Source organism: Oryctolagus cuniculus, chromosome 6, assembly GCF_051225735.1.
Source record: "Oryctolagus cuniculus isolate XC-2025 breed Fujian yellow rabbit chromosome 6, ASM5122573v1, whole genome shotgun sequence".
NCBI lineage: Eukaryota > Metazoa > Chordata > Mammalia > Lagomorpha > Leporidae > Oryctolagus > Oryctolagus cuniculus.
In genome coordinates, this window is record NC_142872.1 from 163,688,468 (window position 1) to 163,715,212 (window position 26,745).

Genomic DNA, 26,745 nt, shown 5'->3' on the forward strand with positions numbered 1-26,745 from the left:
CCCACTAGACGTAAGCACAGTGACAATACTTGAATGTTGTAGGAGTCATTGAAACCATAGCATAGGGATCGTATGGGAAGGTGGGGAAGTTAAGTTCCTTCATCCCGACAGAATTGGAATTCAAGTTCATGCCCAAGACTTTTCTTTTCTTTCTTTTTTCTTTTCTTTTTTTTTTATTTTTTGACAGGCAGAGTGGACAGTGAGAGAGAGAGACAGAGAGAAAGGTCATCCTTTGCCGTTGGTTCACCCTCCAATGGCCGCCACGGCCGGCTCGCTGCGCTGATCCGAAGCCAGGAGCCAGGTGCTTCCACCTGGTCTCCCATGCGGGTGCAGGGCCCAAGCACTTGGGCCATCCTCCACTGCACTCCCGGGCCACAGCAGAGAGCTGGCCTGGAAGGGGGGCAACCGGGACAGAATCCGGCACCCCAACTGGGACTAGAACAGGTGTGCCGGTGCCACAGGCAGAGGATTGGCCTATTGAGCTGTGGCGCCGGCCCTCCCCAAGACTTTTCATACTGCTATCCTTTGACCTTCAGGTCATTCTGGGTAGCTGGTGGTCACTATGCAGATGCTGCATTGCAGAGATCTGTAGTGGGTGGTGTGAGAATAGTTTTCAGTATCTGCAGTCATAGCCAAGCAGTTGGTAACAAAGTTGAAAAACAGAATCCTCAAGAATGGTTTCAGAGGAAACAGATTTGATAATCCTTCATTAATTTTTATTAATCCACTTCTGAACTGTGGAAGTAAAGGAGGGAGAGAAAAGTAAAAACGGCCCTAAAGATATCAGTTATAAAATTTAGTGTTTGGATTTTCTTTCCCTACCAATATTATTTTACATTTATATTATACAATACTTTTGAGACAGCCAAGGCTTTAGGATTTCCCTTTTTTCGTTTTTTTGTTATTATAAATGTTCAGCTTTATATCTGAAGCCTCTGGTGAGATGACATTATAATATACTATCTTTACTCTGCTTGTCAATACTGTTAATATCTCACGTTTATATAACATTTTTTCTCCTAGGAAGTTTTCACTGGAGGACTGACTTGTCCTTCTGAGGTAAAGACTTGATGGCAATATTACCTCACTTGTATCCTGCTTGGAAATAGAGGATAATTGGTGTTAGTTCCACTGCTTCAGAGCAGAAGCACCAGGGCATTTACCACTATGGAGTCTCCTTCCCCATTTCCACCCTCGCCCCACCCTTTCCCTCCAGAGTGTGCACTTGCCCTTCTCACCTTCCCACCTCTGTGTCTTTCCAACATCCCTTCCTGGAAAAAGTTCCTTTTCATCCCATTTTGGTGAACTTCCAGTCATCTTCTCATATCATCTTTCATACTGTAGGATAACACTCATCAGATTGATTTACATCGTTTTACTTGTTTTGTTGTAAATATGGTCCATTCTCTCTATCTCTGTGTCCCATAGACACCCACAGATCAAACCAAACCCAAAGTTAACATGTTTAATTTTTATTGTCATTTGTGAGTGTGTGTATTTGAAAGGCAGGGAGTCAGAGAGATAAAGAGATATTATTCATCCTCTGGTTCATGCCCCAAATGCTTGAAACACATGGGGCTGGGTCAGGCTGAAATCGGATATTGGAACTCAACCCGGGGTTTCTCATCTGGGTGTCAAGAATCCAACTCTCTGAGCCATCACTTACTGCCTCTCATGCTGTGCATTGGCAGGAAGCTGGGATTGGTAACAGAGCTGGGGCACCAAATGCACACATGAGAGTAAAAATGTTCAAAAACAAATGCATTTGTAGTGAACATGCACAGATTTTTTTTGTCTTTAGTGTCTAAACAATACAATATAGCAATCAAACAGCATTCATGTTGTGTTGGATATTACAAAATGTCTAGAGATGATTTAAAGTCAATGAAATATTAAGAGGTTATGTGAAAATATAATAAAGAATATGATGGGATTATGTGAAAATATAATGCCCTATCATATAAGAGACTTGAGCATCCACAGATTTTTGCAACCTGAGAAAGAGCATCCTGAAACCAACCCTTTGAGGTTACTGAAGGATGATTGTAATTCGTCCCATTGTATCTGACTAAATTTTATACTCATTTTTACAATAGAGTATCCCTTTTCCTAATGCATGTTGTAAAATTAGTCCATAAATAGACATGTGCACTGAAATAGCATTATTAATGGAATTATGTTTTATGAAAAATTTTGGGTCTAAACTTGAGTCTTTAGATTACAAGTGCAATTATTTTACAAGTGTATCACACTGATATAAAACCTGTAGTGATATTACTCATTTAAAATAAGCACCTGGCTCCTGGCTTCAGATCAGCGCAGTGCACTGGCTGCAGCGGCCATTGGAGGGTGAACCAATGGCAAAAGGAAAACCTTTCTCTCTCTCTCTCTCTCTCTCTCTCTCACTGTCCACTTTTCCTGTCAAAAAAAAGAACTATTTCCCAAGAAATTACACAATCGAACATTTTTTAACTTTTATTTAATAAATATAAATTTTCAAAATACAACTTTTGAATTATAGCGGCTTTTCCCCCCATAACCTCCCTCCCACCAGCAACCATGCCATCTCCCACTCCCTTTTCCATCCCATTCTTCATCACCATTCATTTTCGATTATCTTTATATACAGATTAACTTAGTATATACTAAGTAAAGATTTCAACAGACTGTACCCACAAAGAAACACAAAGTATAGAGTTCTGTTTGGATAGTAGTTTTACCATTAATTCACATAGTACAACACATTCAGGACAGAGGTCCTACATAGGGAGCAGGTGCACAGTGACTCCCGTTGTTGATTTAACAATTGACACTCTTATTTATGACGTCAGTAATCATCCAAGGCTCTTCTCATGAGCTGCCAAAGCTATGGAAGCCTTTTGAGTTCACAAATTCTGATCTTGTTTAGACAAGGCCATAGTCAAAGTGGAAGTTCTCTCCTCCCTTCAGAGAAAGGTAGAGAAAGGTACTGCCTTCTTTGATGGCCTGTTCTTCCCTCTAGGATCTCACTCACAGAAATCTTTCATTTAGGTTATTTTTTTTTTCCACAGTGTCTTGGTTTTCCATGCCTGTGAAACTCTCATGGGCTTTTTTTTTTTTTTTTTTTTTTTTTTTTCAGGCAGAGTGGACAGTGAGAGAGAGAGAGACAGAGAGAAAGGTCTTCCTTTTGCCGTTGGTTCACTCTCCAATGGCTGCCACGGCCGGTGCCCCGCGCTGATCCAATGGCAGGAGCCAGGTACTTATCCCGGTCTCCCATGGGGTGCAGGGCCCAAGGACTTGGGCCATCCTCCACTGCACTCCCTGGCCACAGCAGAGAGCTGGCCTGGAAGAGGGGCAACCGGGACAGAATCCGGCGCCCCAACCGGGACTAGAACCCGGTGTGCCAGCACTGCAAGGCGGAGGATTAGCCTAGTGTCCTGCGGCGCCGGCCCTCATGGGCTTTTTAACCAGATCCATATGCCTTAAGGGCTGATTCTGAGGCCACAGTGCTATGTAGGGCACTTGCCATTCTACGTGTCTGCTGCACATCCTGCTTCCCATGTAGGATCATTCTCTCCTTTTTAATTCTATCAATTATTATTTGCAGACACTGGTCTTATGTAATCCCTTTGGCACTTAATCCTATCTTTTTGATCAATTATGAAGTTAAACTGATCACTTTAACAAGTAAGATGGCATTGGTACATGCCACCTTGATGGGATTGAATTGGAATCCCCTGGCACACTTCTAGCTCTACCATTAGGGGTAAGTCCGAGTGAGCATGTTCCGAACTATACATCTCTTCCTTTTCTTATTCCCACTCTTATACACAATCCCACAATTAATGATATCCTCCACAAATGGATCAGACAAGCCCAAGAGTGACTTTTTCAAAGGATGCTCAGACTCCAGTCAGGGTCCATGACAGCTAGACCTGTTTTCCTATCTTGCTTCCTTTCTTCCTTCGATTCATCATTCCCTTGCTTCTCACTCAATTTTCCCTTTCTTGCTAACGTCATTCACCTTCAAGCTATATGTTGAGCACCTGTGCCTTTGTGGCATAAAATGATGTCTAAAGTGTTGGTTGAATTAAAAGAGGTTTTAAATATAACTCTGGACTTGGGTGGACCAGCAATTACATTCCCCACATCGCACTTCAGGGTGACTGAGTTCAATTCCTGGCTCCAGCTCCTTACTCCAGCTTCCTGGTAATATAAACACTGGGAAAAATGGATGATGGCTCAAGAAATCATCTTCCTGCAACTCACTTGGAGTTAGTTTCCAGCTTTTGGCTTCAGCCTAATCCCAGCCCCAACTCAACCCAAGCCATTGCAGGCATTTGAGTAGTTAGCAGATGGGAGCTATCTCTGTCTAGATCTCTTTCTTAAAATAAATAAATAAAAATTACCCTGAGTCACAAAATATAAAATCTCTCAATGTGGTTGTGAAAAGCATGACAATATTTTAATACATGTCTCTCTTCACAAGGAATATTAATTAAATCTACTTCAGTGTACTTAATAAGCTTCTGATTATTACAATAAAAATGATATGACCAGAGATAGAAAAATGTCCTATTGAGGAGCATTAGATCAGACTGAAAAAGGCATTTTATTTGGGCTTTGTTGGATGAGGGTGAATTTAACAAATAGAACTGGGGAAATTACCATTCAGGTATCTGGTAGACTGATTAAAAACTAACAAGATTGAATGAACATTTGGTACAGCAATTAAGAGGTGGCTTGAGACTTTGTCATCCCATATTGGTGTGCCTGGAATTGAGTACTGACTCCATCCCATCCATCTTCCAACTAATGTGCTCCTGGGATTAAGCAGATGATGGTTCGTGTATTCGGATCCCTGACACTCACACTGGAGAATTCCAAGCTCCTGGCTTTAGAATGGCTCAGCCTCAGCTATTATAGGCACATGGAAATTGAACAAGTTCTATCTTTTTCTTTGTCTCTTTTCTCTGCCTTTTAAACAAAATTAATTAGTAAGAACATGGAGAAATCCAATTGTGCAGCTATTTTTCCTTTCCATTCAAGAGATAGCACAGGGAGTAGAGTATTGAACCCTAGAGGTACTAAAAGGAGAGATAGTTGAGACCAAGGTATCATCAGCTCCCAAAGGTTGCGCTATGAGATGCTCAAGGCAGATGGGCTGGTTGTCATAGTGAACCAACTTTCAGTTTACCCTTTACAGGAGTTTTTGTCCTTTGCATATTTCCCTACTCTCCTGTGTTTCCTCAGTTTGTCTGCCTGGTATACACTACCCACAAGTGGACCCATCAGCTCGAAGAGTCAGATTTCTTCTGTATTTCCTTGGGGTTTCCCACTATGTTAAATTCTAGAATGTGGAGAAGACGCAAAACTTCCCATCTTGTGTCTTCACTTCCCAGCAATCACAGGACCAGGAATATTCATTGAATTTACAAAGCCCACTCCACCCTATTGGAATCAGTAGCAAAAGAATTAAGGACTGGAGAATCACAAATTCTGTCTTCCACATCTGCTTGCCTACATCAAGTTTCTTCCTTTTCGGGTGAGTTTTTTTTTTAGCCTCTTATTCAGTTTTTCTGCCTTTATGGTGTGGATAAATCATAGAAATTAAGGTGAAGAGGTGTAGTTTTAATTTGAGGATTGCTTTATTATGTGATTATTCATAGGTACACATTTCTAAGATTTCTTGTTAAAATATGTGTTATATATCCACCAAACAGCACAGTGTATTGGAGGCAAATCCAGCCACCCACATTTACAGAGGTGGATAGATTGTCCAAAGCTCGTATCAAGTACAGTGTGAGTCATGAGAACCCTGATGCATTTTCATTTCCTACTTGTTTTTTGAAATCCAAATGGAACACTTCAGGCCTCTCTTGATTTATCACCAAAAACAAAGCAAAGCAGCCAACCAACAAACAACAAACATTAGTCAATAAAACAAGAGATAGGCATGGAGTCATTTTTAATTTTTAGAAATATTGTAACTAATACAAAATAGTATATATCAATTGGATACCAGAGGCATTTTATGCAATACTTCAAAACCTATATCCATTGCATAATGTCCAGCCAAGGAAAACATATCTATCTCCTCAAACATTTATCATTTCATTTCTATAAAATACTTTTAACTCTATAGGTTTTCCAGTAAAGTGCTTTTCTTAATGAAGGAACTATACTTCAATGATTGCACATCCCCATACCTAGCATGGTGGAGGCATTCTATAAATATTTTCTAAGTGAATGAGCATCTTTTGTTTGTGCTTACATAGCCTAACTATATCAATAAGGACATTAAAAACATGTCAACAAATTTACAAATTTCAAATGCAAATTGAAATTAACTCATCAGTAGATTATAGCCATCATAGAACAAAGCCTCACTTGGGTTCTTACAGCAACAAAAAAAAGCATGGGTATCCCACTCTAAACTCAATTGCTTTTGCACAACTGGCATTTAGTTATAGTTACATAGTCAGTAAATTTTTATGAAGCATTGATTGCTTGTGGAACATATGCCATGTCCTGTGATGACTAAAGTAAATGATAGATAATAACCCAAGAGTTCAAGAGGCATACATTTTACTGGAATTTAAAACTTTTTAAATGTTGCAAAATAAATTGAAATAAAACTACTTTTGAATTTGATAAATCTATTTAATAGAAAATATTCAAATAATACCAAGGTAACCATTCTACCCATGGATTTAATATTCTAAGAGATCATATTATACAATTGATTCATTATTTAATTAAAAATGTACAAGTTACTATGGAAAAAAAAAATCTTGATGCCTCCAATACCAAACAAAGTGCTTTACCTAAAGTGTGAAGTGATATTTGAGGTCGTGGGCAGAATTATCTGTGAGAAAGGAGAGAGAAAAAACATTTTAAGTAGGGAAAAGAATATATAAGGCATGCTTAAGAAAAGTTAAGCTTGATGATAGCAAAGAGAGGAAACAACGAACCAAAGGTCCTGGAGAAACTTGAGGGACATAATTTATTCTAAAGAGTCAGCATATTGCTGGCATTTACCAAACCAAAAACATTTATATGAGGGCATAAGGCTGTATGAAGGATAATGTAATTTTATGCATGGGTGAAGAGTCCAAAAATGTTAAATCTGATTAAGAAAAGTCACCAGGAAATCATCAGTCATGTCATAATTTGTGTTTTCCTAACTACTTGGAATTGAGCAACTTTTCTTATTTATAGTTTTGTTCTAAATATACTCTTTTTCATCTTTTTTGCTAGACTTTTTGCTTTCTTCATATCAATATAGAGAGTAATTTGTACTCGGAAAATGTGATTTTTTTCATAATCACCTTGAGGTGAGAATATCAATTGTAAAGTCAGAAGGTTAGTCACTTTTGAACTCAGAATATTGATATCTATTAGAATAGATCTGAAAATTATCAAATTAAAGACATAGAATAGAATTTGCCCCAGAGAAAGCATATACTTTAAGTAGTATCAGCACACGAGTGGAATAATGGAAAGTAAAATAAAACAGATTTTTCTTAAGACATGAATGTTTTTGGTGCTGAATTTTTTATAGGGGGAATATAATATTACCCATAAATATTGATAAATACACTTGTTTTCACAGATGACATATAGATGTATGTATGTATATAGATAGATAGATAGATAGATAGATAGATAGATAGAGGTTTTTTATATGCTTACTTTCCACAGAGAAGCACTCATAGTAATACCTTGAACAAAAACACATTAAAAGTAAAAGAATTCTGTAATTAATACACAGTTATTCTTAAGTGTTGAAACTTAACTGAAAAGTGATCCCTGTTAAATATAAGAGTGGGAATAAGAGAGGGAGGAGATGTACAATTTAGGACATGCTCAATCGGACTTGCCCCAAACGGCAGAGTTAGAAACATACCAGGGGATTCCAATTCAATCTCATCAAGGTGGCATGTACCAATGCCATCTCACTAGTCCCAGTGATCAATTTCTGTTCACAATTGATGATAATGATAGGACTAAGAGCCAAAGGGAGCACATAAACAAGACTAGTGTATGCAAATACTAGCTGATAGAATAAAAAAGGGAGAGAACGATCCAACATGGGAAGCGGGATATACAGCAGACCCATAGAATGGCAGATGTCCTAAATAGCACTCTGGCCTCAGAATCAGCCCTTAAGGCGTTCAGATCTGGCTGAAAAGCCCATGAGAGTATTTCAGGCATGGAAAGCCAAGACTCTGGCAAAAAAGAAAAAATGACCTAAATGAAAGATCTCTGTGAGTGAGATCCCAGTGGAAAGAACGGGTCATCAAAGAAGGAGGTACCTTTCTCTGAAGGGAGGAGAGAACTTCCACTTTGACCATGGCTTGTCTAAATATGATCAGAGTCGGTGAATTCAAAAGGCTTCCATAGCCTTGGCAGCTCATGACAAGAGCCTAGGGTGATTTCTGACACCATAAACAAGAGTGTCAATTTGTTAAGTCAACAACAAGAGTCACTGTGCACTTACTCCTCATGTACGATCTCTGTCCTTAATGAGCTGTACATTGTGATTTAATGCTATAACTAGTGTTCAAACGGTATTTTTCACTTTGTGTTTCCGTGTGGGAGCAAACTGTTGAAATCTTTACTTAATATATGCTAAACTGATCTTCTGTATATAAAGATAATTGAAAATGAATCTTGATGTGAATGGAAGGGGAGAGGGAGCAGGAAATGGGAGGGTTGCAGGTGGGAGGGAAGTTATGGGGGGGGAAGCCATTGTAATCCATAAACTGTACTTTGGAAATTTATATTCATTAAATAAAAGTTTAAAAAAAGTAAAAGAAAATGGCAAGAGGCAGATGCTGCAAGCTCTTGGGACCAAGACTATCAAGAATAAGAGATTCTTGCATCAACATCATAGCAAATGAAACCTACATGATGCCACATGCCAGTGATACATTAACTGTCTCCTACATCTGTTGGATATCAAAGCTATTGATCCTCAGAGAGTTGTCTAGTGGGAATTCAACTATGAAAAATACTTTCTGATGAACAAGTGTTTGCAGAAGTGACAATTCTAATGGAGCTGGAATGTAGTATAAATTTCCCATGCATATAGTATCCAGTGATGGCAAAAATGAAGTCATTTATTAATGTTCATTACTATAAACATGTGAACATCTCACAGCCTTTATTTGACCTGTTACACACATCTAAGAATTCTAGGATTTACAAGCATACATATGAAATAAAAAGAAATGACAGGTGGATGTACAATAATAAAGTTAAAAACTTACAACTTTGGAAACCAATAATGGTATGCTGAAACAAAATAAAAATAACTTTCATCACTGTTGATATGTGAGCATTCTTTTTCGTTCCTTGATTGTAAGTTTATAATAAGTTACAATTTTGCAAATAATTTTTCCATTTCTTTAACTTTTATTTTTTTCTGAAGCATAGTATTAGAAGAAAAAATTTAAATATTGATGAAGTACAATTATCACCTTGTGGCTGTGTGTAAAATATGCAGTTGGATTTAAGAAAGTTTTAGTTATTTATTTACACAAATACAATGAAAATTATTCTGCTATAAAAGTAATGAAATTCTATCATTTGCAGCAAAATGATTATATCTGGGGAATATCATGTTGAATGCAATAAACCACACACAGAAATACAAATATTGCATGTTCTCCCTTCTATATGGGAGTTGAAATAAAAAGAGAAAAGAAAATGAAGAAAAAAGAAATGTCCATGTGCATCAGTTTTGCTGCAAGTAAAATGTATTATAAAACTTTGTTTTTGTGTTTACAAACAAATTGGTGGGAATTATTTACTACATAGTATTAATTATTTTTGTAACTATTTGAAAATTCACTTTATTTGAATAAAATTGAGTATCCATCCTTCATTTGATTACTATTTTTTCCATTTTTCTTTTTTTAATTATCTCATTTGTATATGAAGAGAACAGATTTCAAATATGACATATAAACAATTTTAAGCCCATAAATTATCACCTTTACTTCCATCCTTCCTCTCTCCTCCTTCCTTCCTTTCTTTTTTCTCTTTATATTTACAGTAACATAATTTCAATTTACTTTGCAGTCCCAAGCTTAATCCTCCACTAAATAAAGAACTCAACAAGTAGAAAGGAGGAAGATCACTGTTCTACAGAATAGAGCTGTGAATAATAATCAAATCTCAAGATGTCAGTTTCACTCACATACACTACATTTTTGTACTCTATATATTATCTACAAATCAAAGAAAACATGTGATATTTGTATTTTTGGGACTGGCTTTTTGCACCAAGCCTAATGGCCTCCAGCTGCATTTAATTAATATTTAAAGACGTTCATAATTTTCCTGCTGTGTCATGGTCTTTAAGCCTTTGACTATAAAGTAAATTAAAATATATTATCTAAAAATCAAAATTAAATTTGAAATAACTGAATAGCATGTATTGAATTATAAATTCAAAGGGTTATTTTTGTGGTATGCCAATTATATAACAACAAAGATATCAGAAACATTATATGAGAAGTACAGTAAAAATTACATTGAAGTTTGAAAAAAATAAAACCATGACTATTTCACCAAATTTTTCCAGGAAACATATATTTATTATATTTCCACTATAATGTATAAATATATTAAAATTATATTTTCATATTATATTTCATTCTATATTCTATTTCCCACTATTTTTAATATAATGTGAGTTACAGATCCAACCTGATTTTAAAATATGGAAATACAGTTAATTATTCCACCAACATTTGTTGAAAAGACTGTGTTCTCTACAATGACAAGGATTTACTCCCTCATCAAAAAATGTTTGAATAATTGAGGGACTCTTCCTCACTGTAGTTAAAACATAGAATTGTGATCCAGAATTAATGAATTTTACACCTAGCTCTAATATTTATTTTTGTGAATATGACCATAAGCAAGTCAACTAAATTTCTGTTCCTGTTATCTTTTAGTTCATATAAATAAGCGTTATCAAACCTTCTTCTAGATGATGATATTTTCTCTCAACATCAATATTTTTAATTATTGTTGGCCTTGGGTCTCACCCAAAATTTTGAGACAGGGATAAGTTTGCTAGAAACCAGCAACTCTCTTTTCATGTTTCAGCTAGATATGCTTGGGTCATCATTTTGGCAATATTAACCATAAAAATTTAGGTTCACTACATGGGGTTTTAAACTGGATAATATTATGTGATGGAAAAGACAGAAGAAGATGCCTGCAAATAACTTAAATCTTGAGGGAAAAAAATGTTTCTTTCGTTTATCTTCTAATGTATAAATCCCAAAGGGATGGATGTTCTACCAGAAAAGGCAACAGGGCAGTGGAAATCAGCAAGATTTCAGCTATTTAACCTTACAGCATATTCAGAAGTGTCAGTACAGATGTGTGAGGGTCCCTCTAAAGGAACACCTCAGTGGCTTGTGCTATTATTCCTTTGATTAGGGATGAATAAAAGAGTAAAGAGGTGTTGGAAATAATTTGAAGCAAGATAACCATCATTATATTGCAACACAGACTATAATTTATCTATTGTACCTTTTCTCCAGGTTTAGGAAGAGGAAAATAATTCTTGTAACATACGGTGACCATGACATGTGTTCCATGACCCGTGGAAAGGCATGGGTTTCCTTTATTTGATAGAAACTGTTGCTCATGAGATTTGAACCCCAACGATGAAAACAAAACTCGTGGGTGTGCTCAGGCAGCTTGGGCTTTCCACAAGCTCTGAAATAAGAGCAGAAGCTTGGGTAGTGTGTCATAGTGAAAATATTAGGGATTGGAAACCCAACAATCTTGAGTTTTGGTATAATTACCTACCATTGTGTGCCGCAGGACATTCACGGCCATTGCTTAACCATCATCTCACTATGTGCAAAACAGATTAAATGATGTCTAAGAGGATTTGAAATGATTTTTTTGTAAAACAACTGACACTAAATTTATACTAAAAATTTAGCTATTAATCTATCAAATGTTTTGAAATAGCCAATGTCATTTTCAAAGGAAAACCATGGCTCTGCCTTCAGATGTGCCCTTAGATCAAGTTTGTGTGGAGGTGAGATGTGAGTACTACTGTTCCCTTCTTACAAGGCAAAACTGGGGTAAAACTCTCTACTGCCCCCAGTGTGTGTCAAAATTTATGTTTGTGCAAACGTCTGTTGAGGCAGGTGAATGCTGTGTTTAGGTAACCTCACCAAATAGCTGCTCACCATATTTTTATGGAGGAGTATAATATTTATCTTAGCTGAAAACCTCATACAAGAAAAACAACAGTTGCCAACGATCATGTCTTAGGATTGTGGTTCTTGGTCATTATTGCAAATAGTTTTGAGTACAAAACTTACTGCTGAAGCTGGTGCCGTGGCTCACTAGGCCAATCCTCCGCCTAGCGGCGCCAGCACACTGGGTTCTAGTCCCGGTCAGGGAGCCGGATTCTGTCCCGGTTGCCCCTCTTCCAGGCCAGCTCTCTGCTGTGGCCAGGGAGTGCAGTGGAGGATGGCCCAGGTGCTTGGGCCCTGCACCCCATGGGAGACCAGGAAAAGCACCTGGCTCCTGGCTCCTGCCATCGGATCAGTGCGGTGCGCAGGCCGCAGCGCGCCGGCCGCGGCGGCCATTGGAGGGTGAACCAACGGCAAAGGAAGACCTTTCTCTCTGTCTCTCTCTCTCTCACTGTCCACTCTGCCTGTCAAAAAAAATAAAAAATAAAAAAATAAAAAATAAAAAAAAATTACTGCTGAAACAAGTCAAAAGAGTACTAGAACACTGACTTTCATAGTTTTATCGTTGAAATCTTTACTTAGTATAGAGTTGATCTTCTGTGTATAAAGATAATTAAAAATGAATCTTTTTATGTAAAACATTAATTTTAAAGAAGTATACTCTTAAGTATTAGGAATATTTTAACATTTTTAATATTCATGATAAAATCTGACATTTTCCTGTCAAGGCATACATACTGTCTGTTTCCATCTATGCAAAAAGCATAATATGATAGAAATACATTTAAAAATAGCATTTTGAGATTGAATTTCTATATAGACTATAATTTTAAAAACAAGTAAGCTTTCATGACCCAATTTTTGAAATCCTTTCATTTTTCCCCCACAAAACCAATAATTTTTAAAATTGGTCATTTTCTAAACAAATGAGATAGGTTTTTTAATCAATTAAGTAGGTAAATTTCCACAAAAATATGCATTTCAGGTTTTAAGTGACAGCAAATTGAAAAAAAAAACCACTGGATTTAATACAATGATCTATAAGAGTACTTCAAAAAGCTCACAGATAAATGGAACTAAAAAGTTTACTTTGGTGCAAAAAATATGAAATTATGCATTTTCATTACAAAAATTCATGAAAAACATGAATTATGAGAAAACTACGCATGGATTTCAATTTTTTTGTGCCAAAATAAACATTTAATTCCATTTTCCAAAACCTTTTTGAAGTGCTTTTGCACATCCTTAATACTGATTATTTTATTATTAAAGAGGCAGAGAGACAGAGGGACAAGACAGAGCTCCCACGTGGTGGTTAATTCTCCAAATGCCAACAACACTTAGGGGGGAGTTGAAGCTGGGAACCAGGAACTCAACTGATTCATCACCTGTTACTTCCCCAAGTAGGAAGCTGCAATCGAGAATGGAGCTAGGACTAGAACCAAAGCACTCCAACATGGGATGCAGATGTCCCCAGCATCAGTTTAACCACTAGGCCAAATGCCCGCCAACACTCATTTCTGTAGGACTAGACACAACCTGGTTTTCAAACAGCACTTTGACCAAGTAAATAGAATTCCTGGAGTGCAAGATTGTAAGGGGAAATTTTACTGAATTATTATTTTATGCTCTTCAGTAATGTCTTGCATTTCAGCATTGTGGTTCTCAATGCTTCTGCTAAATTCAGTGGTCTCCAAACTTTGCCGCCTATTAGAATCTGGGAACTTTTAAAAAATTCCAATACTCAGTCCACAGACCACAATGCCTGGGGATGGCGGCCTGGCACCCATACGCTTCAAAGGTCCCCTGAGTGATCGAGTGTGCAGAGAAGTTTGGGAAACACTGATGAATCCCATTGCTCATTGTGGGCATTAAAGACAAGACCAGGAACAATTAGAGCAATTATAACCGGGTAACAGTCCCAAACCATCAAAGCATCTTAGTGGCATTCAGTTAAATTGTAAGTAGTAAAAACCAGGATGACTGGGTCACTAGCCCACTCATCTGATCTCCACCTTCAGATGTGCAAGAGGTTCACAAAGCTGCTTCTTTTAAAAGGGGAAAAGTGACATTTCTATTATTCGCTTAAAAACAGAAAAAAATTGGAAACACTATTATTTCTAATGAGATGACTTAAGGTCTCCTTTCAAAACTACAGCTATTTATACCAAATCCATCCGAGGCAGAGTATTTGAGTCAACAGTGCCATCTTGCACTGTCCTCTAATCAATGAAGTGCTTTTGCTCTTCCAAGTTCACCTGAAGACCTAAAGCAGAGCAGGAATTGAAAAAATTGCTAGAACGAAACTGAGAGTTCAAGGTGTTACAAGTCAGTTCCGGGTAGAATTGGGATTAGAACTCAGGTCTGCTGATGACTAGGTAAACGCTCTTCTTACAAAATACTGCTCTTCCGAGATCTCTAAGATCCACTCCTTGTGCCTCAGCACTCTCCCAGGTGATTTTCCTCTGGGAGAAAAAGCACTCTTACTGTGTTTCCCTTACAGGTGTGTTCTGCAGAACAGGGGTAGTGTGCTGCAAAGCACAGAAGGGGTGGGAACACGAAGAGTCAAGGAGGGCCTTGCAGGGGGGAAGAACACAGGAGCACTCCACGTGCTCCCAGCAGTGGAGAAAGGGGCAAATGTTAACTAGGTGAGGTTAAAGAGTCAAGGAGACAATAGAAAGCCACTCAGAGCTTTTCCTTGGGTATTTGCTTACCTAATTTTTGAAGAAAGGACAGATGATATGGATAGAATGTGATTTAGGAAGATTTCGAATGAGTTGGATGGATGGATGAGGGGGTAGGGATGTGGAAGACTAATGAAAGCTAAGTATACAGGCCCGAGATAAAGAGGAAACAGATCATAGCAGTAACAGTGAAAATAAGAGACTGACAAGAGTGCTTGAAGCCAAGGGAGAAATATCTGCAGCAAACAGAAAACACAGTTGACAGCATTTCAACAAGGTATCATCTACTTTCGACTTGATAGGTATTTATGTGTGGAGTGATGGAACACTTAATTAGGTGACCCACAATTGGTTGAATGATTGCATTAAATATCATCCTGGTATTGGTATTGAAAAGTGAGGCAAAGGGTTGTTGTCTTTGCCTACTTGTTGTTTATTGGAACAACTTGTTCATGGCAAACCTTAAAAATGAATCTTAATGAAGAACGGGATGGGAGAGGAAATAGGAGATGGGATGGTTTACAGGTGGGAGGGTGGTTATAGGGGGAAGAACCACTATAACCCAAACGTTGTACTTTCAAAATTTGTATTTATTAAACAAAAGGTTTCTATTTAAATGCATTTTGCCATTGCTTTTCCCAAGATTCCACGCAGAGTTCCTAACATCTGAGAATTTCCTCAGTGATGGATTTGTGTGTGTTACTCATCGTAAGTCACTTTGTGTTACATAATCTAAGCTAATGTGAATGAGCTAATTTAGGAAGGAGCCCCGGAGAGTTTCAGGGTGGAACTAGTCACAGAAGCCTGAGGGATGACAGAGTTGGAAAGATGAGCCCTACTGAACAACTTCTAGAGCGAGGGTGGTGGAGGGAAAGCTGCAGATTGATCCCAGAAATGACATTCACATGGCTTCCGAGCTGGTAAGTGAGTCCATGTACAGGGATGATGCTGGGCCCCATATCTACAGGATAGAGCCCCTGAACACAAAACCCCTCCAGCCCTCACCCTGCACATTCACATCCTTTATAATGGACTGGCATAATAAGCAGTATGCCATCCCGAATTCTGGGAGCCGTTCTGGCAAATCCGTAAACCTGAGGAAGGATTTGGGAGGATTCCCAGTTTGTAGCTGGTGAGTGAGCAGAATGGGTCTGCCCAGATTTGCATGTGGAGTCCAAAGCAGGGGAAGTCTGGTACAGTGTAGCCTTTGGACTTGTGGATTCTGACTCTTCAGGTAGCTGAATTTGCTTAAACTGTAGGACACCTAGGTGATGTTTGGAGAATTAGTCATTGGTATCAGAAAACATCCCAATTCTCTATCCCCTTTTCCTATTAATAGTCTTTTTAATGAATTCTATGTTAGGGTTAAATTGCCATTTCTAATGGGGACCCAATTCTTACAAGTAGCAGTTGAAGGAACTGGGGATGTTTAGTTGGAAGAGTGGTGGGCCTTTGATATTCCCTTACAATATCTGGTCGTCTTATGCACTTCAGAGAATGAGACTTTATTTTTTCATTTTTTAAAAAAGATTTTGTTTATTTGAAAGGCAGAGTTACACATAGAAAGAGGGAGAGACAGAGGGAAAGGTCTTTCATTCACTGGTTCACTCTCCAAATGGCCGCAATGGCCACAGCTAGACTGATCCAAAGCCAGAAGCCAGGAGCTTCTTCCGGGTCTACCAGGTGGTTGCAGGGGCCCAAGCATTCAGGCCACCTTCCACTGCTTTCCATGGCCATAAGCAGAGAGCTAAATCAGAAGAGAATCAGCCAGGATACCAACTGGCACCCATATGGGGTACCAGTGCCATAGGCAGAAACTTAGCCTACTATGTCACAGTGCCAGCCCCAAGAGATTTTATTTTTAATAAGCTGCAGAAAAAGAGAAGAAGATACCTGGAGACAAAATAATACAAATGAATAAAATGTCCTCTACTGATTTTGAATACTAAGTGATGGAATGAATTTCTCTAAGAATTTTCTCATCAGAGTATGAAAAATGTCTCTAAAATGCTAAGAGAATATACAAGAGATCTTTAGAAAGTTAATGGTAAATATATATAATGAAAAAATAAGCTTGGATTTAAAACATATTTCTAATTGCATTTTTATTATTATTATTCTTTTACTATAGAGGACAAGAACTAGAAACTGAAGGACATAGAAAGAGAGAAAGACAGGACAATGCCAGATTTATGTCCGGGGCCAGATCCAGAAGACCAGAACTCAATCCAGGTCTTCTGTGTAGGTGGCAGGCACACAACTACTTGGACCATCATTGCTGCTCCCCAGGACGCGCGTTAGCAGGAAGTGGGAATCAGGAGTCACAGCTGGGAACCTAGGCACTCGGATGTGAGACATGGGCATCTTAACTGATAGGTGAAATCACACCCACACACACTTTTTGATGTACCCTCAGACTCAGATTGTGAATTGTCTAAATTCTCAGTCAACCTATAATCCTATAGTTAGCATTAGCAGTTATCATTTCCTTATGACTGGCTGTTTACAAAGTGTTTTCACATTATATTTCAAATCAGATTCACAGAGCTTTGATGCCAATTGTGCAGTGATTCATTCTTGACATTCAGTAGTAGGTGGTAGACACAGATTCCCAATTCAAGCTTTTTAATTGAAATTCTTTGTTATGTCAGTTACATAAAATTATTTCCTGGTGGTTGAATTCACATGATTTCTGAAACCAATTCTACTGTGATATCATCTAGAAACATTGAAAGTACTGACTACTTTATTATAACAAAGTAGCATTATTGACTACAGCCAATACATTTTAGCAACACATAGTAGGAATAATCTCTGCTCTGGTAGTCAGTGTTCATTCCATACTGCAGTAGTCACTCTGAGAGTGAACTAGAGGCGATGCTTCTCCTGTGTCCATGTTTCAAGCCTAAAGCTTGCAGCCCTGTTTGAGAGAATATCCAGTGTGAGTAGAAAGCCTTGTTTCTTCTAACCCACGTTGACTATTCCTGGAACCACTTACTTCTCAGTATGACCACAAATTATTTGATGTGAAGACATATATGATACTTTCCTCCTTGCTAAGGGAAGATGTGAAGTAACAGCTACTTTCCATAGCTTGGCCACCATGCTAAGGCAAGAAGGTCAAGATAGAGCAAAAGCAAAATTCCATTTTTTATGCAACAGCTAGTGGAACAGTCATTTTGTTGTCAGCAAGGTCCAAGTTAAAAACAGCTCAAATAAAAATCACAGAAAAAAATAACAGAATAACTTACATTAAAGAAGCATTAAGTAGCAAAGACTGAGTAAATAAAAGTGTGCTTTGCTTTCAATAACAGTTTACTATTCATGGTCACACTGGTATAGAACTCTACAAATATCTGTCTTATAGGTTTAGCACTTAGAGATAATCTATGCAAGTGCTTAAGGATAGAGACTATATACATTTTCATGTTGAAAGAACCCACAGATAGTTACAAACATATTCTTTGTAGCATCTTTCATGTAAAAAGACTATTATCAATTTGGGATGGTAGAAAATTAATAGTATCCAATAGTTACTGGCACTTTGGAAATGTTTTCTAAGAGGCTGACAAATGAATGAACAAATTAATAAATGTATTCACACAAAGTTTATATTCGTGAAATTTAAAGTAATATGAGAGAATTCTGATATGGGATTGGATTAACCCATTGTCCAACAATTAGGGATGGGTGGTATTGTGGTACAGCAGGGTAAACTGTTTGTTTGTTTGTTTGTTTTAAGATTTATTTATTTATTTGAAAGTGAGAGCTACACAGAGAGAGGAGAGGCAGAGAGAGAAGTCTTCCATCTGATGGCTCACTCCCCAGATGGCCACAACAGCCAGAGCTGTGCCAATCTGAAGCCAGGAGCCAGGAGCTTCTTCCGGGTCTCCCACACGGGTACAGGGGCCCAAGGACTTGGGCCATCTTCTAATGATTTCCCAGGCCATAGCAGAGAGCTGGATTGGAAGAGGAGCAGCTAGGACTAGAACCGGCATCCATATAGGATGCCGGCGCTTCAGGCCAGGGCATTAACCCACTGGGCCAGAGTGCCGGCTCCAAGGGTAAACTGTTGATTGTGACCCCTGCATCCCATATCAGTTCAAGTCCTGGTTTCTCTGCTTCTGATAGAGCACTCTGCTAATGAGCCTGGGAAGCAGTGGATGATGGCTCAAATACTTGAATCCCTTTCATCCACATGGAAGACATTCATGGAGTTTCACACTCCTGGCTTCAGCCTGGCAAGTCAGCTGTTGTGACCATTAGGACAGTGAACCAGCAGATGGAATCTTTCTCTGTGCATTTCAAATAAATAAGTAAATCTGTTTAAAATAGAAAAATATTGGATAGTCACAGAAATGTTCTTACAGATAATAGACACAGCAGTAACTCTAGTCTCATACCTGTGACTATATGATTTCCTCTGATGTGACTTCTCTGCTCAATAGTAAAGTGAAATATCACTCTGGGTTTCCAGTAATTGGGATTTTTTTCCTTAATTGAATTATAATTGACATACAATACAATGAACAGATTTAAAGTGTGAGAGTTGGTGTGTTCTGATATGTACTGATTTCCTGCGAAACCATAACCACAAGCAAGATTTTGAATGTAATCATCCTTCCCAAAAGGTTTCTGTGCAGCTCTGGAATTTCTTCGCATCTCAAGACCCCTCCCACAAGACTGATCACTCTTTTTCCTTACATCTAACTTCTCAGTTTTCAAGAGTTTTGTATGAATGGAATCAGACACTATAATTTGTCTCTCTTCTTTCACATGCCATGACTATTTGGGGATTTATTCATGTTGTCACAAGCAAATAGCTAACTCCTTTTCACTGCTGAGTGGTATTCCGTGACATGGATACACTGTAGTTTAAAGATTCAGCCACCCGTTGATGGATATTTGTGATTTCTATATAGTAGCTCTATCAAATGAAATTTCTATAAATATTCCTGTAGGGAATTTTGATAACATATGAATTGATTTTCATGGGATAAATTTTTAGGATTGAAATGGAGAGGTCATGTATTAATAGTAGGTTTAGGTTTTTAAGAAACTTGGAAATAACTATGTGTTATCAAAAGTGGTTGCCTACCAATGAATTAGATTCTGTCCTTTCACATCCCTGGCAACACTTGGCATAGTGAGTTTTTTGTTTTTTTTGTTTTGTTTTTACTTTTTTACCTACTAAATTGATGCATAGTTGTAATTCAGTGAGCTTTACTTCCATTTTTCTAATGACTAATGACATTGATGAACTTTTCATGTGCTTATTTGACATACATATACCTTCTTTTGGCAAATGTATTTAAATTTTTCCTACTTTTATTGATTTTGCTTTTGAATTATTACTTTTTAGAGGAATTCATTATGTAGTTTGCATAGAAGTCATTTATCAGATGACTTTTTTGCAAAAAATGTCTAATCTGTGGTTTTATTTTCACTATTTTTAGAGAAGAAATCTGCACATGATCCAAGGTCACCAATGTTTTCTCCTATGTTTTCTTCAAGAAGTTACACTTCTAACTTACAGGTTTTGAATTAATTATTCTGAATCATTATGCGCTAATTCCTTTGTGTGATGTGAAGCATGGTTGAAAGCTCTTTATTTGCAGATGGATATGCAATCTCTCTGGCATCATAAGAAGAAAAGAGTATGCTTTCTTGATTGCAAACCTCTCAAGCTTTTGGGTAAAATCAATTGGCCACATATGATGAATCTTCAGATTCATGGAAAATGCATATTATGAAAACAATTTTACATGGATATCAAAGAAAATTACATCCAAATAAACTTACTTTTTATTTCTAATTTCTGCGAGCTTTTGAAATTCCCTCCTATATACAGTCTAGGTTCCAATAGCTGGCTGCACAATAGTAAATGGTGGTTTCAGATTTCATCATTTTCTTCTCTAACCCTGGACATTTTAATATTTAGAACCCTCCTTCAAAACTGATACTTTATTAAATCTACATAAAACCATCACTGAAGAACTTAATATTTTGGTCTGCCTCATTCCTGGAAAGATCAGAAAAAATAGCATACTTTATTCAATCACAGTTTCAGTACAAATCTCCAAATGTCTTTCACCTTAACTTGTGCAAAAGTGTTGCCTTTAACCCCATTCAAATGGAAAGCTTAGTGCTGCTACCACACTGTTGACTGAGAACCCGTTCACTCTCTCAGGCTTCATGGTTAGCAACTCAGAGCCCAGCAGGCTGAATCAGATGAGTGAAAGACTGAAATGAAGGCAGCAGAATGGGTCTTGCAAGGGCATCAACTAACATTGCAGGAAACTATGTCTACCTTCTGGCTCAATGCAAAGGGGAAAGGCTGCATAGCACCTTATGAATTAAATAGAGTTGTATAATTTATTCCTCTAACATTGCAGGGGAAAGAGCTCTAGCATTGAGAATTCATAATATGGAAAGAGTATGCTGAATACTTTAAAAATGTGAAAAGACATTTTTCCTATCTTGGATTTACATAAAAGAAAAACACATGTAAATCATTCAGCACCAAACTTGCAATCATTGCAGGAGGATTGATCCAAGTAACAATGACTGCACATCGACAAATGGACTTTTTATTTTTATTATCAAATTATGCAGCCTAAATTATACATCCCTGCCCAGCTAGCAGCACACTTCAAAAGAAAGATTTTTATAGCTGTCAAGAAAACACACAAAGAACAGCCAAATGTGAAATAGTCTTTGCTTGTACTTACTTTTTAAGCAGGGAATAAGAAATAACAGAATCAGTAACTGATTAGGGTAATGGACTCTGGTATTTATTTAAATATTAAGGGGAAAATGCTTACATGTCAAAGAAGAAATGTTAGACTCTTTGGTTTTCAGTTGGAAAGATTAAAGAGCCATTGACTTAGTTATGTGTTATTCTCCTTTGTTAATTATTTCTGAAAACTATGGAGAAAATCTGGGCTGGTAGCTCCTCTCTCTGTACAGTAGGAGTTGAATAAGGTCAAAATAAAAAATGTTTTAAATTTATTTCCAGAGATACCCAAAGATTAAGTCGTCTATACCAATTAAATGTGAGTTCTTAGACATATGAAAGTAGAATCCTGATGGTCATGTTTTATAAAGCAAAATAAAAATAAGAAACATAAGATAGTCTAAAATTTTCTTTGCTTATTGTATATGTGAGGATTCTCAAAAGAAAAAAGAATCAAAGGAGATATAGATGGATAGATAGATAGATGATAATAGATGATAGACAACCAGATAAAGACAGATTAGAAATATAGATGGATGATAGATACAGATATAGATAGATTATATAGACAATATAGAAAAAGGTTTATTAGAGAATTTGGCTTATGCATTAATAGAGACCAAGAAGTCACATGACCTATCAGCTGGCGTAATCCAATATAAACCAAAAGGCATGCGAACCAGGAAACCCAACAGTACAACTCCTAGTCCAAGCCCTGAGAACCAGGGTGGGACTAGGATGGGGATTTTCCCTTTCTCCACTGTTTCACTCAATCTTAGTTGTCCGTGACTTGGACAATGCACACTCATATTACTGAGAATGAATCTATTTTACTCACCTACTAACAGTATTAATCTCTTCTGGGAACACCACCACATATGCCCATTAATCTTGTTTTACCAGCTATCTGGGAATTCCTTAGCCCAATCAAGTTGACACAAATAGTTAACCGTCATACCTATGCTTACTACATTTTTGGACACAGAGACAATAAGGAGAGAGAAAAGGAGAGGAGAAGAGAGATAAAACAGAAATATGGTGAAATGTATTTGGGCCATGATATACTTTGGAAAATGCACATTACAATATACCCTTTCCATGACAGTTATTTTGTTTTACAAAACTAGGGATACTGATAATGAGGCTAAAATTTGGAAAATTTAGAATAACTTAACATACATAGGACTATAAAAATTTTGTCTCATAGATTTTAAATTGAGAACTAAAGGGAAGAGAGTAGGAAGGAAAGGGAGGAGGGAAGGAAAGAGGAAGGGAATGTCATTATGTTCTAAGAATTTTATCTACAAATCACATTGAATCTGTTAAAAACTATCAAAACCTAAAATATATTTTTTTAAAATTATAAAACCAGGAACAATAAATAACATCTATGTGTTTGAAAGCATAAACAAACATTTTGAAATAGATTTTAATTAGTGACAAATAAATAAATGTTTTTTCTGATAAGCATGATTTTTATTTATAAAATAAATATTCATAATTTAATCTACAATGAAAACTTTCTCCAAAATCAATAGGGAATAGAATTACTGAATGAGGAGAAATAATGTGAGAAGCATGGGTACAAATGTTGGCTACACGGGAGAGTAGAAGAAATTAATTCATATTCTTTCTTGATCCAAACTCACTCTGCACAAATCTCTCACATATTCTATGCAATGACTTAATAATCCTCATGTTCATGGCAGTATGCACTTCTATCCAAGGGCTCTCTGTCTCATTGAAAATGGGGCATTTTAGACTACATTTTGTTTGCTTAATACTCATCCAATCAACAATCTGCTACAGCACTGAAAAGAATCCAGGCCATTCTGGTTACAGCCACAACAACAACAAAAAAGTGTTGAAAGGACAGCATGGAGTCCAGCCTAGTGTGTGCACAGATGTGTGACCCCCAATCAGCCACACTTGTGTTGTACCCATCCACCTTAACTAACAGCTCCATTGACACTCTAATTACACCTGTCACAGTGAGGAACCAGACCTCCTTCTTTTAGTTGTTCATGAAACAGAATGCACCTTCATGAAAGAGCTTTGGAGAACATTACCAAATCACTAAATGAAATCAAATGCTGAAGGTGAAGATCTGAGTGCATGCGGGTGTGTGTGCCTGTGTGAAACAGATCAAGAGGAAGAATTTGTGGGGTGAGGCAAAGACATTTTTTTTTTTTTGACAGGCAGAGTGGACAGTGAGAGAGAGACAGAGAGAAAGGTCTTCCTTTGCTGTTGGTTCACCCTTCAATGGCCGCCGCGGCCGGCACGCTGCGGCCAGCGCATCATGCTGATCCGAAGGCAGGAGCCAGGTGCTTCTCCTGGTCTCCCATGCGGGTGCAGGGCCCAAGGACTTGGGCCATCCTCCTTAGTTGTTCCAGGGTATTTGTAGGAAGTTGTATGTGAAGCAGAGCAGCTGGGACTCGAACGAGTGCTCTGATATGGGATGCTGGCATTGCAGATTATAGCTTATCTGACTGCACCACAACATCAGCCCCTGAAGTTGTATGTTCAATGTAAGCATTTTAAGCCAGATGACTCCACTTGCACTCTGATTCCTACCATCTATTGTAAACACACAGCAGATACTTTTAAATGAACATCATGTATTGCCAACCCTCTCACACACACACTCCTATGATAACATAACAATTACCATGTTTAAAATATGTCGATGACCCTCCATGATGTATAGAGGAAGGACTAAAACCTTCTTTCTAATGTTCTTAACATTCTCTCTAATGTTCTCTCTAAGTTCTTACATATATCGGGACTGTTCTTCAAATTCAATTCTCTTATCCCAATACCTGATGTATTACAACTATGTATTTTCTGTGGCTGAATCTCACAAGCCTTGTCTTTGTTCTAGCTTTAGAGCCTTCGAACACATTCACATTCCTTCTGCCAAGAAAACTCTTTGTTTTCATACATGGTTTTACCCAGTGTTCAAGTGTTGCCTCAAGCACAACCTCCTGATGTCCATTTCTGAACACACACACACACACACACACGTTTATGTGTTTCAAGATGCCCTCACTATATATACCTACATTTCTCACTTGCATTCCACGTATAGCATTTAACACTATGCTAAGTAGTGGTTTTTGCCTGTGTATTACTTCAGCCATTCATTTATTATTTATAATCATCTAAAATTGACAGGCTACATTGCAATTTTGCAATGAAAAATTTGCTATGCTGAATATGTAATGAATCTTGTGTTGCATGTGTACTGAAATCGATCTAGGTTTCTTTCAATAAGTGCCAAAATTTTGGCCATCCAAAAATCAACAAAAAAATAATAAATGCTGGTGAAGATGTGGGGGAAAGGTACATTAGTACTCCATTGGTGAGAATATAAACTAGTGCAACCATTATGGAAGATAATATAGAGATTCCTCAGAAATCTGACAATAGATCTGCCACTGGACCCAGCCATCCCACTCCTAGGAGTTTACCCAAACAAAATGAAATCAGCATAGGAAAGAGTTGTTTGTACCCTTATGCTTATTATAGCTCAATTCAGAATAGTTAAGATATGGAATCAATCCAGATGTCCATCTACTGATGACTGGATAGAGAAACTATGGTGTATATACTCTGTGGAATACTACTCAGTCATAAAAAAGAATGAAAACCTTTCTTTTGCAACAAAATGAATGCAAACGTAAACCATTATGCTTAGTGAAATAAGCCAGTTCCAAGAATACAAATACATATTTTCTCTGATATGTAGTTTTTAATATAGAACACAAAAATGTATAGGAATAAAATGGTCTTCTTGTGATTTGATTGTTGTTTTTAAGCCACTGCTTATACTCTGTGAAGCTGATCTTTCTAATTTCACTTGTTGAACATTATGGTTAGTGATGTATTAAGCCTGTGATTATAGAGTGGACTGAAATTATATATTTTTCAAAAATTAAACAAAAAAAGAAAAGAAGGAAAATGGGGATTGAGGGAGGGAAAGAGGAAAGGAGGGAAGTATGGTTATCATTTTAGAATTGCACCCATGAAATACAAGAAATCTGTTTTCTCACTCTATTACTCTTCATAAAGTTAAAAATTTCTACATCCTTATTTATGTTTTGTTTTTTACTCAACCTGTCAGATGCTGTGATGATTTTTCAGTGTAATTGAGGATTTTATATTTATTACTCCAAATATATATTTTTCTTATATTATTAAGTTACATTTTAGGTAGAAAATTTCAAATATTGTGTGGTTTATTAGTGGAATCTTACTCTAATCAGGATTGTAGGTTTTTGTTTATATTCTTTAAGATTTTTTATTTATTTTTGGAAAAGTTTACAGAGAGGTAGAGACACATAGAAAGACATCTTCCATCTGTTGGTTCACTCCTCAGATGGCTGAAAGGCCAGAGCTGAGCTAGGATGAAGCCAGGAGCAAGAGCTTCATCTGGGTCTCCCAGTTTGATCATCTTCTACTGTTTTTCCCAGGCCATCAGCAGCTGGATCAGAAGTTGAGCAACAAGGACATGAACTGGCGCCCATATAGGATGCTGGTGGTGCAGGCAGTAGCTTTATCCCTAAGTCACAGCACTCTTCCCTTCTTTTTATCTTTCTTTTAAAAAAAAATGTATTTTATTTATTTATTTTTTTAACTTTTATTTAGTAAATATAAATTTCCAAAGTACAGTTTATGGATTACAGTGCCCCCCCAAAACTTCCCTCCCACCCACAAACCTCCCACCTCCCGCTCCCTCTCCCATTCCATTCACATCAAAAGTTCATTTTCAATTATCTTTATATACAGAAGATAGATTTAGTATATATTAAGTAAAGATTTCATCAGTTTGCACCCACACAGAACATAAAGTGTAAAATACTGTTTCAGTACTAGTTATAGCATTACTTCACATTGGACAACACATTAAGGACAGATCCCACATGAGGAGTAAGTACACAGTGACTCCTGTTGTTGACTTAACAAATTGACACTCTTGTTTATGGCATCAGTAATCTCCCTAGGCTCTAGTCATGAGTTGGCAAGGCTATGGAAGCCTTTTGAGTTCACCGACTTAGATCTTATTCAGACAAGGTCATAGTCAAAGTGGAAGTTCTCTCCTCCCTTC

General features: G+C 37.3%; 1 pseudogene; it reads right to left on the reverse strand.

Annotated features, from left to right (window-relative positions):
- Positions 1-26,745, reverse strand: part of LOC100359027 (transcription factor E2F4-like) — a 198,429-nt pseudogene that overhangs the window by 26,274 nt on the left and 145,410 nt on the right.